At 39.0% G+C, this 17363-nt stretch overlaps 1 non-coding gene across 1 annotated transcript; it reads left to right on the top strand.

The window, feature by feature from the left end:
* Window positions 1-6564: 6564 nt before the first annotated feature.
* Window positions 6565-6671, top strand: LOC141625054 (small nucleolar RNA R71). The gene has a single exon (XR_012534854.1). It is a non-coding gene; the product is annotated as a small nucleolar RNA R71 (small nucleolar RNA).
* Window positions 6672-17363: the final 10692 nt, after the last annotated feature.

The raw sequence follows: 17363 nt of genomic DNA, 5'->3' as shown, positions 1-17363 counted from the left end.
TGTTTACACCCCTTTAATTCATCTTGTTTGTTTATTTTTATTGCTATTTTAGTTTAGTGACCTTCTACATCAACCCAAATTGTGACACCCCTTAGACACCACTAGTTGCAATAGAAATCTCATTTCAACTCCCGTCCCTTGGGATCCGACCTTTACTTGCCTCTTTACTAATTGTAGAGTTGTTTGTGAAGTTATAAATTGTGTTTTGATTCGACCGTGACCAACGACCACATCCTCAATCGTTAAATGCTTTTGTCAAGAGTAGACTCCCTATGGTGTTAGAAATACTGGAGGATCGCGGAATTTCCCCTCTTGCCTAGACAAGAAGAAGGGTCGTCCCCTCTCTACCATGCACAAAAATGGATATGATGGATAAAGGGATCGATAGTATTTGAGTTTCATTTTGGGAGTTTGCTTTGTTGTTGTTTTTCCCCCCAATTTCTTGTGGCATATAACATTTGAGAACACTTTCTTTGCCATTTCTTTTTTATTTTTGGCATTTCAATACTTGACAACTTTTCAACTTTTTGTATTTTCTTTTTGAACATTTTCAAAGTCACCCCATATGTAGGGAGGGTGGCTTATATTTGGAGCATAGGAGTTTTCATTTTTGTTACTCCTCTTTTCTTTTGATGCATTTTGCAAACCTTTTTTCTTTTCTTTTCTTTTCTTTGAACTCAAATTGATTTCTTTTTGTTTTTGTGCCCATTCCCTTTTGTTGACAAAAATGTGGTAGAACATGGATGAATGATGGATGGATAGATGCATGGTTTCAAGGGTCACCTTGGAATAAACGGTAGCCAAGGAGTTATCACACCACAAGGTACTCTTGACTAGGCCTTAATCCATGGGTCAAAGGATACTAGCATGACACATCCTAGGGTGTTTTACAAGTATTCTAACAAGCAAAGTCTTAAGAACAAAAGGCATCTACTAGGGCCTATATACACTTGTCAAGCTTCCCAAGTAGACGGTTTCGCAAATTTTTTTAACATGCAACTATATGCCATGATGCAACTAGCATATAAACATCCTAATGCAAGTGATTCTACCAACTAATATAACATTTAATCTAAATGCAATCTTAAGTTCACATTGTTTTTACCGCATCAATCAAAATAAAGCCACAAAGTCATTAACATAAAGAGGAAAAAGGAGATTGGAAAGATCATATCATGCGGTCTTCAATATCCTCATGTCTCGGATGTGGCGTAGTCGATCAATGTTAACAAGGATGAACAAACACAATATATACAAGACAATTTATACAAAAGGAAAAAAATGTTTTTGGGTTTTCGATTTTTCAAATTTTTATGATTTTTGAAATTTTTCCATTTTTTTGGATTTTTGAATAAGAGTTAAATGTTAGAATTCCCATCCCCACACTAATATGGGCATTGTCCTCAATGGCCAAAGTGATGGAAATTATGCAAAGATGATGCATGATTTCTACACTAAATGCAATCTACACTAAGCTATACTACATGATGCATGGTTTTTGTTATGACAGAGAGGATAATTTAGATTACCTCCCGTTGTGTATGCATTAACTTCCCCAAACCGAGTAAGACACTATTGCTAATGTCCAAGGATGGGTGTAGTTCATGCACACACTATGCTATGCATGAAACTAATTTGTCATTTTGGATTTTGAAAATGGGAACAATAGAATGAGAACACCTCAATGGTACCGAGGTGTGAGTCCTCTAATGGGGTTAGGACTACTCCAACAATGATCAAAATTAGATAAAATACAAAGAGAGAAATAGACTAACGATGAGAGTGTAGGAGTCTCCAAGGCTTGCTAATCTTCCATCATGCTATCATCATCACTTCCCTCATGAGAAGTGGACACATTACCACTTTCCTTGTCATTTGTTTCTTCACTTTCTTCCTCATCTTCCTCATCATCATCTTCACCATCCTTTTCTTCTTCTCTTGCTTCTTCCTCAATATTATCATCAACTTCTTCATCATTTCCAACAACCTCATTGTCACCCAAAACGACCCTAGATGCACCCGGAAATAAGGCTCCTCTATCCGCCCAACTAGGCAAAGGACAAGATGGATCAAGGAGTCCTTGCCTAGCTAGATGTAGGAGGGGTGGATATTGAGCCAAGTAGGCGTTTTTCCGATCTTCATAGGCTTGCTTGTGCATTGTTTGCATGAGAAGAGTCACATAGTCTTTCCCAACTTCAATTCCTTCCGGCTTGAACTCTTCATACTCAAAAGGGTAAGGTGGTATGACAATGGAAGAGGAGGGTACTTCAAGATCACCCTTTTGTTGTTGAATAATATACTCGGCCTCTTTGGAAAGGGGAAGTAGATAATTGGTCCGGTGGACACTTAGACGACAAATCTTTGAAGGCAAGGTGAACGATCTAGCTTCACTAGTGAGCCATCCATACTTAGTGTCAAGGGGGTTATGGGCAACCCACTTGTACTTGTTAATCATAATAGGCATATCGACAAGATAGCCACCCTCATTTGCTTTGTACTTGTTATCCTTATTGAAGTTAGGATCAAAGTGCTTAGCTAGGAGTGTGACTAGGCCGCCATTGACAATAACGGTCGTGCCCTTCTTCCCACTATCAACATTGAGCCATCTATCTACCAAGAGCCTCAAAGAATTGTAAGGCTTGGTGTGAACTCTTCCGATATTCAAAGCCGATTCAAGGAGAATAAAATCAAGTCTTGTGAAATGGTTGGTATCTTTCCTAGCAATTATGGTGTTACCCACGACCTTGTGCCATACTCTTATGCCCGGATGATGGACCAAAAGAGCACGACTCGCATGAAAATCCTCAAATTTCTTCCCGGAGATTGCCTCCCAAAGAGGTGCGGGGTCATACTTTCCATAACTCTTGAAATAACTCGGTTTATCACTTAGACCCAAAATTTCACCCAATTCCCTAAAGGAAATGCGTCTACTAACATTAGCTAGACGAAACTCGACATTCTCCCTATTCTCCATTTTGGTGACTTTCAAGGAACTTAAAAATTCCAAGGTAAGGGAGGGGTATGTCAATTCCTTTGCTTTAAACAATTTCTTCAACCCCATGGCATTGAAAAAGACTCTAGTTTGCTCTAAGACACCCAATTTTTCTAAGGTATCTTCACATATGAACTTGGTGGATTGTAATGACTTCATAGCAAACTTGACAAAGGTATTTCTATGGGTATCGGAAATAAAAGTTACCTCCGGGTAATGCAAAAGTTGATTAATTACCGGAGTAGAAGGTGTTGTTGGTCCCATAGAAGGTTGTTGTTGTTGTTGCATTTCCAAGTTTGGTGTTGCTACCACCATAGCCAATGCTTTCTTTGTTTGAAGAGCCTTTTGCCTTTGTGAGAGTGCCTTAGCCTTTGGTGCCTTTGTTGGTCCCTTAGACCTTGCCATTGATGAATTAAACCAAGAAAAGAATGAAAAATCTTCAATTTGTAGTATACCCAAGTCGATTTAAAGGTGAAAGGCTTTGCCTTTATAAAATCAAAAATCGACTCAAAGGTTGAAGATTTTGTGCTTGGTTTTGATTTTTGATGAAGGAGGAATGATTAATTTGTTGTTAGGATGATGATTTGATTTGTTTTGATGAATGTTGTTGAGGGTTTTTGTTTTTGTGATGGAGAGAATGAGGGTTTTGATGTTGTGGGTAGTGTTTATGAATGAATGAATGAATGAAGGTGGGAGGGGTTTTAAAGAAGTCGAAATTTTCAAATCTGCAGGGGCAATCCGTGCGGATTCTGCCCAGTCCGTGCAGATTCTTCTCTTTCTGGACTTTGCAAAACTCGCCTAAAGACGGGCGGATTTGTGACAATCCGCTCGGATTTGCTGAACACGGGACGGGCAGATTTGCTCAAAGACGGACGGATTTCAGTCCAGAAAATTTTGCTTGTTTTCCTCAGCTCCAAAGACGGACGAATTTTACACAAGACGGACGGATTCTTCAAGACGGGCGGATTCTTCACAGGACGGCCGGATTCAGTCACAGTCAGGAATTTTTCAAAATTCAGCTCAGTATAAGACGGGCGTCTTTTTTGCAATCCGCTCGGATTCTCTCAGACGGGCGGATTCTCTGGGATCCGCTCGGATTCTTCCCATGTGTACACGGATTCAGTTCCATCCGTGCACAAAGCATTTCCCATATCATTCTTCTATTCTTTCTTCAACTCTTGTGTTCTTCATTGTGGGGGCACTACTAAGGCATGGATAGCCTAGGCAAGTGCCATCCCCACACTAAGCTAAAAGCACTACACATCAATTGAAATTGTTAGTCCCTCCCTCACTTCTCTCAAACATGACAATTATCTTGATCAAAGTAAATAAAGTAAATCCAAAGATGACAAAAATGCAATACAAGAATTGAAATGCAAGTTAGGGAATTAGAAATATTTACAAGTGGTGGTTTAGGGAGGACTCCACCAAACTCTCATTCTTTGATGAGATGTCAAGGGGGCATGTTCAAGGTGTTGTTGATGTTGCTCAACACCTTGAAGAAGTAATCAAAAGCTTGTTCATTATCATGGTAGAGGTCTTCAATAGACCTTGGTTCTTGTTGTCAATCTTGATCAATAGCATGTCCAATATAGGGATTAAAAATCCCTTCAAATTCGTCATCCCAAAGACCACATACTTCATTAAGTTGATCATTGAAGATCTCTTGTTTTGATGGAGACAATTCTCCCAATTTCTTCCCTTGGCCAATGAGGCCATCTTCTTCTTCCTTGATTGATTTTGATGAGCTTTGCAAGCTCTCCTTGTCACAATTCACTTGCTCTTTGAATGGAGCATCTTCAATTTTCTTTTTCCATTGGAGTTCCGACTTCTTCCTTTCATCTTTCCGACAATAATGATCAACCATAAAACATGGCTCATGCAAATGGGGAGATCTCATGGTCTTGTCAAGATTAAAAGTTATACTTTCATCTCCCACTTCTAGAGTGAGCTCACCATGTTTTACATCAATCACCGCACCCGCGGTGTTTAGGAAAGGTCTTCCTAGAATGATTGGAATGTTGGAATCTTCCTCCATATCAACAATGACAAAGTCCACCGGAATGAAAAACTTCCCAATTCGCACGGGGACATCTTCCCATATCCCTAATGGCGTCTTCGTCGATCTATCGGCCATTTGAAGTGTGATGTTGGTGCATTTAAGCTCTCCCATCCCCAACCTTTTACTCACCGAGTACGGCATGACACTCACACTAGCGCCTAGATCACATAAGGCTTTGTTGATCGTCGTGTCGCCAATGGTACACGGTATTGAGAAGCTTCCCGGATCCTTTAGTTTTGGAGGTGAACTCCCTTGAAGTATTGCACTACTCACCTTAGTGAAGGCGATAGTCTCAAGTTTCCGGATGGACTTCTTCTTTGTGAGGATATCTTTCATGTATTTCGCATAGGCCGGCACGTGATTGATTAATTCCGTGAAAGGAATCGAGACTTCCAAATTATTCACAATTTCCATAAACTTTCCAAGTTGATCATCAAATTTGGGCTTGGCTTGGCGACTTGGAAAAGGAAGTCTAATCACAATGGGCTCCTTCTCCTTGGTCTTGTCTTCATTTTTCTTTGAAACTTCTTCTTTTGATTGATCTCCAACCTTGGAGTTTTGCACAACTTCTTCCTTATCACTAGCTTCCACAACTTCATCCTCAACTTGCTTCTTCGGTGCTTCATACCTTGTGCCACTCCTCAAGTGAATAGCACTAACCGTTTCATGTCTTGGGGGATTACTTTGAGGTGGTAATTGCCCCTTTTGTCTTTGTGAGCTTGAAGATGCTAGTTGAGTCAATTGGGTTTCCAACATCTTGGTGTGAGCTAGAATGTTGTTGATGGTGATTTCCTTTGCTTGACTATCTTTTTGCATTTGAGTGAAAAACTCTTGTTGATTCTTTTGCATTTGGAGGACCGCTTTTTGGACATCCAAACCTTGGTCATGTTGTTGATTGTATGGATTTTGATTTTGATAACTTTTGTTTTGGTTGTAAAAGGGTCTTTGGTTTTGATTTCTCATGGGTGGTGGAGTGTATGTTGTTTGAGGATTTTGAACATTTTGGCTTTTGTATGAGAGATTTGGATGGAACTTGGTATTCTCATTGTAAAAATTTGAATAAGGGGTACCACTTTTATATGCTTGGAAAGCATTAACTTGTTCGGTTGTTCCCCTACACTCACTTGGGTCATGACCCAAAGTTCCACAATTCTCACATATCCCACTTGGGATTGATGAAGATGCCGTCATGGCATTGACATGATGCTTTGGTGATTTTGAGACTTCTTCAAGTCTAGCCATTGCTTTTTCGAACTTCAAGTTGATAGTATCGATATGGGAGCTTAGTTGGGCACCTAATTGAGTAACGGCGTCCACTTCGTGCTTTCCTCCTTTAGTAGCCTTGCGAGGTCTACTATATTGTGAATTGTGGATTGCCATTTCTTCAATTTTGCTCCAAGTTTGGTTGTCATCAACCTCGGTGAACATCCCATTCGATCCCATATTAAGGATATTTCTTGAGTCTTCATAAAGACCGTTCCAAAACTGTTGAACCAAGAACCATTCGCTAAGTCCATGATGAGGACATGAGCGACAAATTCCTTTGAAACGCTCCCAAGCTTCATACAAAGATTCTTCATCCCTTTGCTTAAAACCCGTAATTTGAGCTCTTAGCATGTTAGTCTTTTCCGATGGGTAGAATTTTTTGTAGAAAGCTAGAGCCAACTTCTTCTAAGAATCTATTCCGAGAGTAGCCTTATCAAGGCCTTTCAACCATTGTTTGGCGGTGCCAATTAGAGAAAACGGAAATAAGACCCATCTAATTTGGTCTTGAGTTACACCGGTTTGTGAGATCGCATCACAATAGTCACAAAAAGCCTCCATATGAGAATGAGGGTCTTCACTAGGCATCCCCCCAAATTGGCTTCTTTCAACTAATTGGATAAAGGCGGATTTGGCAATGAAATTTCCGGTAAGATGTTGTGGTGTAGGAGTACCATTGGGTAGGTTCTCCTCGGTGGGTACGGAGTGTGACGAGAATTTAGGCATTGTAGGTGGATTTTGTGGGGTATTGTGTAATGGGTTTTCCTCAACTTCTATTGCGAAAGGATTGACAAACTCACTAGTGGGTTGAACAACTTCACTAAAACCTCTCAAATTCCTCCTAACAAGTCTCCTATTGTTCGTCAAGGTTCTTTCAATTTCACGGTCAAAAGGTAGCAAATCACCTTGTAACCTTCTAGACATGCAAAATATCAAACAACTCGAAAATAATTAGAACAAACCTTGAGGAGTTTTAGTTCCCCAAGGCAAAGAAAGACACAACTAATAACAATAAAAATAAATCTAAATCAAACAAACACCGTCCCCCGGCAACGGCGCCATTTTTGATCGGAGTCCGTTCATGTTCACAATTAAAGATGTGGTCGTTGGTCACGGTCGAATCAAAACACAATTTATAATTTCATAAACAACTCTACAATTAGTAAAGAGGCAAGTAAAGGTCGGATCCTAAGGGACGGGAGTTGAAATGAGATTTCTATTGCAACTAGTGGTGTCTAAGGGGTGTCACAATTTGGGTTGATGTAGAAGGTCACTAAACTAAAATAGCAATAAAAATAAACAAGCAAGATGAATTAAAGGGGTGTAAACAATTGATTAAAAGCACTAGGGTGTCATGGGATCATAGGGGAATCATGGGATATGATCATACAAACATGTTCTCAAATTATAAGCAAGCAATTATTGTTGTGATGGATTGAGTTGGGTTATATCTTACAATCCTAGGAAAGTTTGGGTCCCGGAGCCGAATCGATTAGATTGTACAACACCTACAAGTCGACTTAATCTTCCCTACTCAACAGCATGCATGGTCTAATGAGACTCGAGTTGGGTTATGTCTTACAAGTCTCTTTGAAAAGATAGGAGATGATAGTAAATGCAAGGATTCATAGGCTTAGCATTTCATCAAACATAACATGTGCATAAGTTGAGATCAAAACAAGCAAGCAAATAAACCATGAAAGCATATTAATTTAAGCATGAATCATTCCCCATGTTGGTTTCCCCTAATCACCCATTTAACCCTAGCTAAGAGACTACTCACTCATTATCATGTTAATCATGCTAGCAAGGTTGTCAATCATACCAACAAAATGAAACATGATGAATAAATGAAAGTAATTAACAATAATTAAAAAGGGATTAAGAGATTATACCTACTAATGATTCCAATAATAAAGCAAAGATAATAGAAGTACTTGATGATTGATTGAGAGGTTGTCAATCCTCCAATATTACCCAAATAATCTTCAATTACCCAAAATAAAGGATGAACAAGAGAGAGATTAAAGAACTAAAACTTGGATTAAAACTTGATTAATACTTGATTACAATATTGAAGAGAGATTTTATTGATATTAACTACTCTAATTATTGATAAGAAGAACATGCTCCTCTAATTAGACTAATGGGGTATTTATAGTGAAAATTAGGGAGGATGCATTAGGGTTAACTAAGGGCTAAACTAGTAATTACACTTTTTAAGTTGAGCAAGGAGACTTCGGTATTTTCTGAGAGAAGGGCTTCTTTCTTCGTAGCTTGGAGAAGGGGAAATCGTGCTGTGCTGGAATCCGGGCGGAATAGGGTCGGGACGGGCGGATTCTGGCGTTGGAATCCGAGCGGATTCAAGAGAATCCGGGCGGATTGTGGAGGTGGAATCCGAGCGGAATAGGGCAAAGCCGCTCGGATTGTGCAGCTGTGGGACGGACGGATTGGTGACAATCCGCTCGGATTGTCACTCAGCAACTCATCTCCTTCTTTTCTTCACTTTTCTTCATAAATTCCTTGGGGATTTCCTTGGAGACTCAAGGATCTTTTCTCAACATTGCTCTTCTACTATCATATGTACAAAGGCCTTCTAATCTTGTCTCTCCTTGATGCTTGGTCATTGAATTCGATCAATTTAGACTTGTTTTGCCGTGAAAATGCAAGATTCTTACTCCTTTCCTACCAAGGGATCAAAATCTCAAAGAATATGCAAAACAAAGAACTAAAGATAGTAAATGACCCAATTATGCACTAAAAAGCATGGAAACGAGGCTAATTCGGGGACTAAATGTGCACTAATTATGGTCACATCAAATATTGGGCACATTTAGTTGAATTTGTCCGGTCTGAGTTAATATTGGGCCATGTTTACAGCTAGACGAGCAAAGTTGCTCAGTTGAATTTGTCTAGACTGTGTGAAAAGTGGGCCTCACGTGTGAGGGGGAGTGTGAAGAAATCCAAAAGTCCCACATGTGAGGGTTGTCCCACATTGATAAAAGAGGAGAAGAATTACCACTTTATAAGGCAAGGGGTTACTCCCTCTATCACCAATTGGTTTTAGAGTGGAACCCTCTTGGGCCTAAGTTGTGGACTCTTTCTCCTCCGTTTGGGTGCGGCCCAGGCCCGTTGTTGAATTTAACATGGTATCAGAGTCCATGACTAAAGACCTGGGTTTCATGGGCCAAAGTTTGCAGTCGGACGAGCAAAGTAGCTCAGTTGAAATTTGTCCAGACTGTGTGAAAAGTGGGCCTCACATGTGAGGGGGAGTGTGAAGAAACCCAAAGTCCCACATGTGAGGGTTGTCCCACATTGATAAAAGAGGAGAAGAATTACCACTTTATAAGACAAGAGGCTACTCCCTCTATCGCCAATTGGTTTTAGAGTGGAACCCTCTTGGGCCTGCGTTGTGGACTCTTTCTTCTCCGTTTGGGTGCGGCCTAGGCCCGTTGTTGAATTTAACATTTCAATTTGGGGAAAATTGGTGATGAAGAACATTAATTAATTTTAAGAGAAAATGGAAATAATAGAATTATAATTCAATTAAATTGATTAGGGTATAATGTGAATAAAAGGGACGAATTAGATTTTAGGTAATATTGGTGAAAGAAATGAAGCTTTAGAGGATGGAGTTTTGGATTCTGATGAGAAGATGAACATAAGGGGTTGTTAGGTTGAAGGTAAGGGCATTTTCGTCGTAAAAAATGAACTTAACTCACAAAAATTCAAATTGGCCTCAGTTTTCTACCGGAGTAAAACTTTTGGTTGTAATTTCTGATCAGAAGTGTTATTATGGCTGTAATTTTCAAAAAAAAATTATAAGGCTGTAATTTTCAAAAAGTGGTTTTTAAAAGGCTGTAATTAACAATTTTCTCTTTAGCAAATGAAAATTTACAAATAAGCTCGGTTAGATATAGGTTGGTTGTACGATGCAATTATACCACTGGAGGTGTAATGTTATTTTTGTTTCGTCCACTACAATTCTAAAAACAACTCATTACCTATAAATAGTGGGAGACGGTCTCTCATGAAACCTACTGTTATAAAAATTGTTTACAAGTTGGGTTTATTACCTTTTGCTTTTCTAACTTCTCTCGTGAAACCTATGTTGTTTACGTTATTTTAGTCAAGTTTTTACGATATTTATAAAACGCTATAAAAGCAAAATTATGTCAAGCGATAAACAATGTTGGATTGATGAAATGGAGATTCATGAATTAGGGTTTTTGACTTTTTTGCATATTTGCATGTTGATGTGTCATGTGTGAAAATGGAGGACCGAGAAGATTTGCATATTTGTTTTTAGTTTTAATTGAATTAAGATGTAATTTCAGGTATTATTTCTCCCTAATTTGCTTCTTAAATGTACCAAGTACTCCGTATTTGGTTTAAGCAGATACATTGACTTCAAGAGCATACGTATAAGATCATATTGCTCATCGATCTATCGCAAAGTTTTGAGTTTGCACTAATGAAAAAATAAAAATATGTAAATATGTAGAATTCGGTTCATTTTTACGAACTACTTGTGAGCGTAGAGTTTCCAACTATTATAAACTATCCCATGTTTAATTCAATGAGATAATAATATCTAATTCGCTAGAAAAAATTTAGCCTAAGTGAAATTCTACCATGATAATTGATAACATTAACACATTATATATGTCAAAAAAAAAAAAAAAAAAAGCTTGCAGTAGCACAATCCTACGTAAATTAAATTAGTATTAAGCATACAACTTTATCAAACCATCAGCGCCAATCTATTTGCGTCAATGTCATACTTACCATTAAGTTTATGTACTCAAAGTCGTATGTGATTTTTTGTTTTTTCATATTCAGGTTAGCAAGATATGATGCTATTATTAAAGGAAGTTTTTTCGAGCGAGATTATAGAGAGTCCAACTCTAACAAACTACCTAATTTATAATAAGTATTGGATAAATAATTGGAACTGGAAAAGAAACAATAAAATCACGTTAATTAATCTTCTATTGTAGTTTGCAACTCCAATTAGTACCAGTCAAATAATAAGTTGAGAACTAATCAAATTGTAAGCTTCTACGTAATTGTTGAGATAATTATGATGTATGAGTCCTATTTCTCAATTGTTGATTAATGACAAATGAATGATACACCCTAAAATTAACGGATAAACAAATAATTAGGACGGAACAAGTATAACTTAAAAAACATTTTAGAGCATATTCAAACGAGAACATAATACTTTAGGAACTTAAGACAACAAATTAACAATGTCCCCTCCCTTTTGTTCCAACAAAAAATAAAATCACAGCCTAAATTAAAATACCTTTTGTGATAGATTTGTGATTAGTTGATCTTGATATTAGTAATCTCATGTGAGTAGAACATTGTTATTCGAAAAGGAATAAAATAGTGACAATAGAATTAGAAATACCGAAAACCGGAAGTTAGTGCCGCGTATAAAGAACCGCTGCCTTGAAAACTATTTCTCCGGTACGGCCGTGGTGGCGATCAGCTAGTGCCGGTAGTTCCCCAAGGTTAACACTACAATCTCCATGCAGTTCCGCCCACTCGGAACTGTGAGACTTGGAACGATCGAAAAACAATACCCAGAAACTTTAAAGAGAGCAGAAGAGAAAAGGAAGAAGGAAGTGTGTTTTTTGTTATATCTTTTCTGAAGTGAAGGGGCTGCTTATATAGGAAAACGGAAGAAGAGCAAGAGCCAAAAACGGTTCCTATAATTGAGCATCAAGAAGGGAAGAATTAGGGAGCATTAACAGCACATTAATCTCCCACTAACAGTCATATTGACTAAGCACCTGGACACTTCAGTCCATAACAAAACAAACGGTTCTGGCCCAAAAAGATAGGCAAAGCCCGCCGCAGGCGATTGCCAAATCCCGAATCACGAATCACGAATCACGAATCCGGATCCGGACCGGGCTCGGACACGGGCACGGCGCACGCGCGCGTGTGCGAGCTGAATTAAGCACCTCGCAAGGCTTCCACAAAAGCCTCCCTTGACCCACTAGTGATAGTGAAAGGTAAGAGAACATATATAAACACATGAAACTCTCTTTTCCTCACCAATGTGGGACAATTGGAAAAATAGGAAAGCCTCACAAAAGCCCCTATTTCCAACAATCCCCCACTAGGGGCGCCAGAGACAAGGAGAAAAGAATTCTGGGTAAAGGAAGAATTGGATACTTAGGTATCAATATCTTTCGATTTGAATTGACACTTTAGTGAAATGAGGAAACAACTTACTTACAGCAAGAGAATATCTTGCGATTTGAATTCCTAGCTGAGCTTCGGTCGATACCCCCCACAACACATATCATACCTTCAGATTAAGATCGTTCCGCGAAAGTGCAACGCGCTCTGTTAGAGCAATGCGTTTAACTTGGTATTGGCAGACATGTTCACAAGACTTCTCATAGTCTTGTGATCATCACACCTGCATAGGTGGCTCAAGTGCTTCTCAACAGCACTTCTCACATGAGTCATTAAGGACCTAAGTCCAACCTGGTGTATGATCCATCAAGTGCGTCTCAAAAGCACCACCATTAAGGCTATGAATCATACAACGCGATAGGAATAGAAGCTTTAGACCTAGTCAAGTCTCACTCTTGACCTAAGGACTTAAGCCCCATTCCCCTCGACGTATCAACGACTAGTCTCCTAGCCACCCTTTAGTAAAGGGATCAAAGAAGATTGTTTTCGGACTTCACATAGTCCAAAGCAATCACTCCATTGTCTTGGAGTTGTCTAACTGCAGCGTGCCTTATTCGAATATGTCTCTTTTTCGAATTGTAGACACTATTCTTTGCTACACCAATAGCAGCCTGCGAGTCACAGTGCAGGGAGACCGGTGTTAGCCGTCCGCCCCACACTGGTATATCAGCTAAAAGGTTTTTCAACCATCCAGCCTCTTGTCCTGCCAACTCAAGAGCTATGAACTCAGATTCCATGGTGGAGCGTGCAATACAAGTCTGTTTAGAAGACTTCCACGATATAGCACCTCCACCCATGGTAAAGACATAACCACTAGTAGAACAGATCTCATCGTTATCTGCAACCCAGTTCGCATCACAATATCCTTCTAACACAGCAGGAAATTTACCATAATGCAAACATAAGTCAACTGTTCCCTTTAGGTATTTTAGTAAACGACGAAGAGCATTCCAGTGTTCATTGCTAGGGTTATGTGTATAACGACTCAGTCTACTAACTGCATAAGCAATATCTGGTCGAGTACAGTTCATTAAAAACATCACACTACCTAGGATTTTAGCATACTCTTCTTGGGAAACACTCTTGCCCAAGTTTTTACACAAGTGTACACTAGGATCATAGGGTGTTCTAGCAGGCACATCATCAAAGCAGTTAAACTTTCTCAACACTTTTTCAACATAATGAGATTGACTTAGACAGATTCCATTGGGGTTTCGGATGACCTTAACTCCTAGGATAACATCAGCTTCTCCTAAGTCCTTCATCTCAAATTGTGATGACAAAAATTCTTTGGTTCTAATTATCACCTCTAAATTATTACCAAGTATTAACATGTCATCAACATAAAGGCATATAAGCACACAATCGATTCTCTATTACTTTTGAATAAACACATGAATCAGAATTGTTAACCACATAGCCATTACTTATCAAAGTGTTGTTAAATTTCTCATACCACTGTTTAGGTGCTTGTTTCAGTCCATAGAGTGACTTGTTCAGTTTACACACTTTACTCTCTTGACCCTCAATCACAAACCCTTCAGGTTGAGACATATAGATCTCTTCCCTTAGTTCACCATTCAAAAAGGCAGTTTTAACATCCATCTGATGTATAACAAGGTTATGAATAGCAGCTAAGGCGACAAGAGTCCTAATAGTCGAAATTTTGGTCACAGGAGAGTAAGTATCAAAATAATCAATACCCTTCTTTTGTGTAAAGCCTCTAACTACAAGTCTAGCTTTGAACCTCTCTATTGTGCCGTCAGGTCTCATTTTCTTTTTAAAGATCCATTTACTTGTAATGGGTTTACTACCTTTAGGGAAATCAGTCAACTCCCAAGTCTGATTTGACACAATAGAGTCAAGTTCACTTTTAATAGCATCTTTCCAAAAATTAGCATCAATGGATTTCATTGCCTCACTATAGGTTTTTGGGTCATCTTCTATTAAAAAAGCTGAAACAAACTCATCACTAGCACAAACAGTGTATCCAAGTTCAGACAACATAGTTGTATCATAATCATCACCAAAGTTCTTTGGGCATCTAGGTCTTTTACTTCTTCTAGGTTCAACAGAAACATCAATAGAAGTGCTAGTACTAGCATGTGAAGACAACTCAGAAGATGCAACAGATAAACTAGGAGATGGTACAAAAGTTTTCTGAAAGGGAAAAACATGCTCAAAAAATTCAGCATCTCTAGCTTCAGATATAGAACGATCACTCAAAGACATAAATCTATAAGCAGAGCTATTTTGAGCATAACCTATAAACACACAATCATAGGTCTTAGGTCCAACGGTAGGTCTCCTAAAATCAGGTAAACCCACTTTAGCTAAACACCCCCATACCCTAAGGAATCTCAGGTTAGGAGGATAGCCCTTCCAAATCTCGTAGGGTGTCTTGTCAAGTTTCTTATGAGGTACACGGTTAAGAATGTGACAAGCTGAAAGAATTGCTTCCCCCCACATATCGTCAGATAGGCCAGAACTTAAAAGCATAGCATTCATCATTTCTTTTAAGGTTCTATTTTTACGTTAAGCTACACCATTGGATTGGGGTAAATAAGGTGGACTAGTCTCATGTATTAAACCGTTTGCAGCACAAAAGTCAGCTAGATAACTGGATTTATACTCACCACCTCTATCAGACCTTACCCTTTTAATTTTTCTGTCAAGTTGGTTCTCAACTTCATTCTTAAAGTTTATAAAAGAGTGTTCAGCTTCATCTTTAGTCTTAAGCAAATAGACACGGGTGTATCTAGAACAATCATCTATAAACGTAACATAATAATTCTTGTCACCTCTACTTGCAACATTTTTGAAGTCAGCTAGGTCGGTGTGGATTAACTCAATAAGACTCGTGTTCCTAGTAGTCACAGGTTTACTAGGCTTCTTTGTAAACTTAGCCTCAACACAGCTAGCACATTTAGAGAATTCTTGACTCGTCAAACTCGGAATTAAACTCATAGTTCTAAGTTTTTTAATATAATCCACATTCACATGACCTAACCTACCATGCCAAACATCAATAGACTCAGCGATATAAGCAGAAGAAGATGCAATATTATTAATAGCAGAATCAGAGTTCAATACAAAAAGACCCCCAGAAAGATAACCCTTGCCCACAAATTCCCCATTACGCGACATTACCACCTTGTCGGCCTCAAAAACAAGTTTCAAACCAGCTTTGTTTAACAAGGCACCAGAGACAAGGTTTCGACGCAATGAGGGTACAAATAAAACATTACTGAGAGCAAGTGTTTTCCCCGAGGTGAGTTTGAGAAAGATCTTGCCTTTGCCTGTGATCTTTGCAGATGAAGAATTACCCATGTAGACGCATTCCCCATCAAAGAACTTCCTCGAACTCAAAGAAATAAACCCCTATCAAAGACAGAGGTGTCTCGAAGCTCCAGATTCAAGACCCATTCAAAGAACATTACCCACCGATTAGCTTCCACAACCACAACGCAATAACATCATCATCACAAAGAACATTGGCCTCAGCAGATTTCTTCTCGGAGCATTGGTAGGCTTTGTGCCCAGGTTTTCCGCAAACATAGCAGTGCATAATAGGACCCTTAACAGCCTTCTACAATCTTAGGAACCGGTTTGGTGTGCTTCCCGAACCATTCTTCTTAGCAGACCCCGATTCTTACCCCCGACCAACCTTGGCCTTACCCTTACCCTTATATTTCTCAAAGATAAGACGGACCACCAGACTCAACCAGATTAGCTTTAACAGCAGCAACAACAGGAACAGTCACAGATTGACTAGCAGGAAGGTCTTTAAGGCGATTAGCCTCCTCGGTCCTCATATGTCCTATAAGTTCCTTAAGGGACAAGTCTTTCTTTTTGTGCTTAAGTTGGTTTCGTAATCGGACCAGGAGGGAGAGAATTTCTCTAGCAGAACATTAGCTACGAAAATATCATCAAGTTTCATGCCTTCATTCACAACATCAAAGACATAAGTTTTCATAGACATGGACTTGATCCATTATAGGTTTCCGTCACCATTTGAAATCCCAACCATTTTCCCACAACATATTTATTTTTCCCAAGATCATCACCCCATACTTAGTTTCTAAAGACTCCCAAATAAACTTAGCGGACTTATTTACAAAATAAATAAGTCGAAAAGGGTGTTTGTCATATTATTCAGAATATGCCACCTAGCAGTTTTGTTATCCTTTACAAATTTCGCAATATCCTCTTCATTGGATTTAACATCTTTAGCAGCAGGAGGGGTCGTCTCAACATCAGTAGGGGTGATAGGTTTAGGCGGGTCATTAAATAAAACATAATCAATTTCTAACTGCTCAAAATACATCAAAAGTTTCTGGGACCAACGCTTATAATTGTGACCGTCTAACGACTCCAATTTCGCCAATTCAGGAGCAATTTTCGACATAACAGACATAGTTACAGCAACCAAATAGTTTTCAAATTGTTATTCGAAAAGGAATAAAACAGTGACAATAGAATCAGAAATACCGAAAACCGGAAGGTAGTGCCGCGTATAAAGAACCGCTGCCTTGAAAACTATTTCTCCGGTACGACCGTGGTGGCGATCAGCTAGTGCCGGTAGTTGTCCAAGGTTAACACTACAATCTCCACGCAGTTCCGCCCACTCGGAACTGTGAGACTTGGAACGATCGAAAAACAATACCCAGAAACTTTAAAGAGAGCAGAAGAGAAAAGGAAGAAGGAAGTGTGTTTTTTGTTATATCTTTTCTGAAGTGAAGGGGCTGCTTATATAGGAAAACGGAAGAAGAGCAAGAGCCAAAAACGGTTCCTATAATTGAGCAATAATTAGGGGAGCATTAACAG

Source organism: Silene latifolia, chromosome X (assembly GCF_048544455.1).
Source record: "Silene latifolia isolate original U9 population chromosome X, ASM4854445v1, whole genome shotgun sequence".
Taxonomy (NCBI): domain Eukaryota; kingdom Viridiplantae; phylum Streptophyta; class Magnoliopsida; order Caryophyllales; family Caryophyllaceae; genus Silene; species Silene latifolia.
This window is presented reverse-complemented; position numbering and strand designations above follow the sequence as displayed.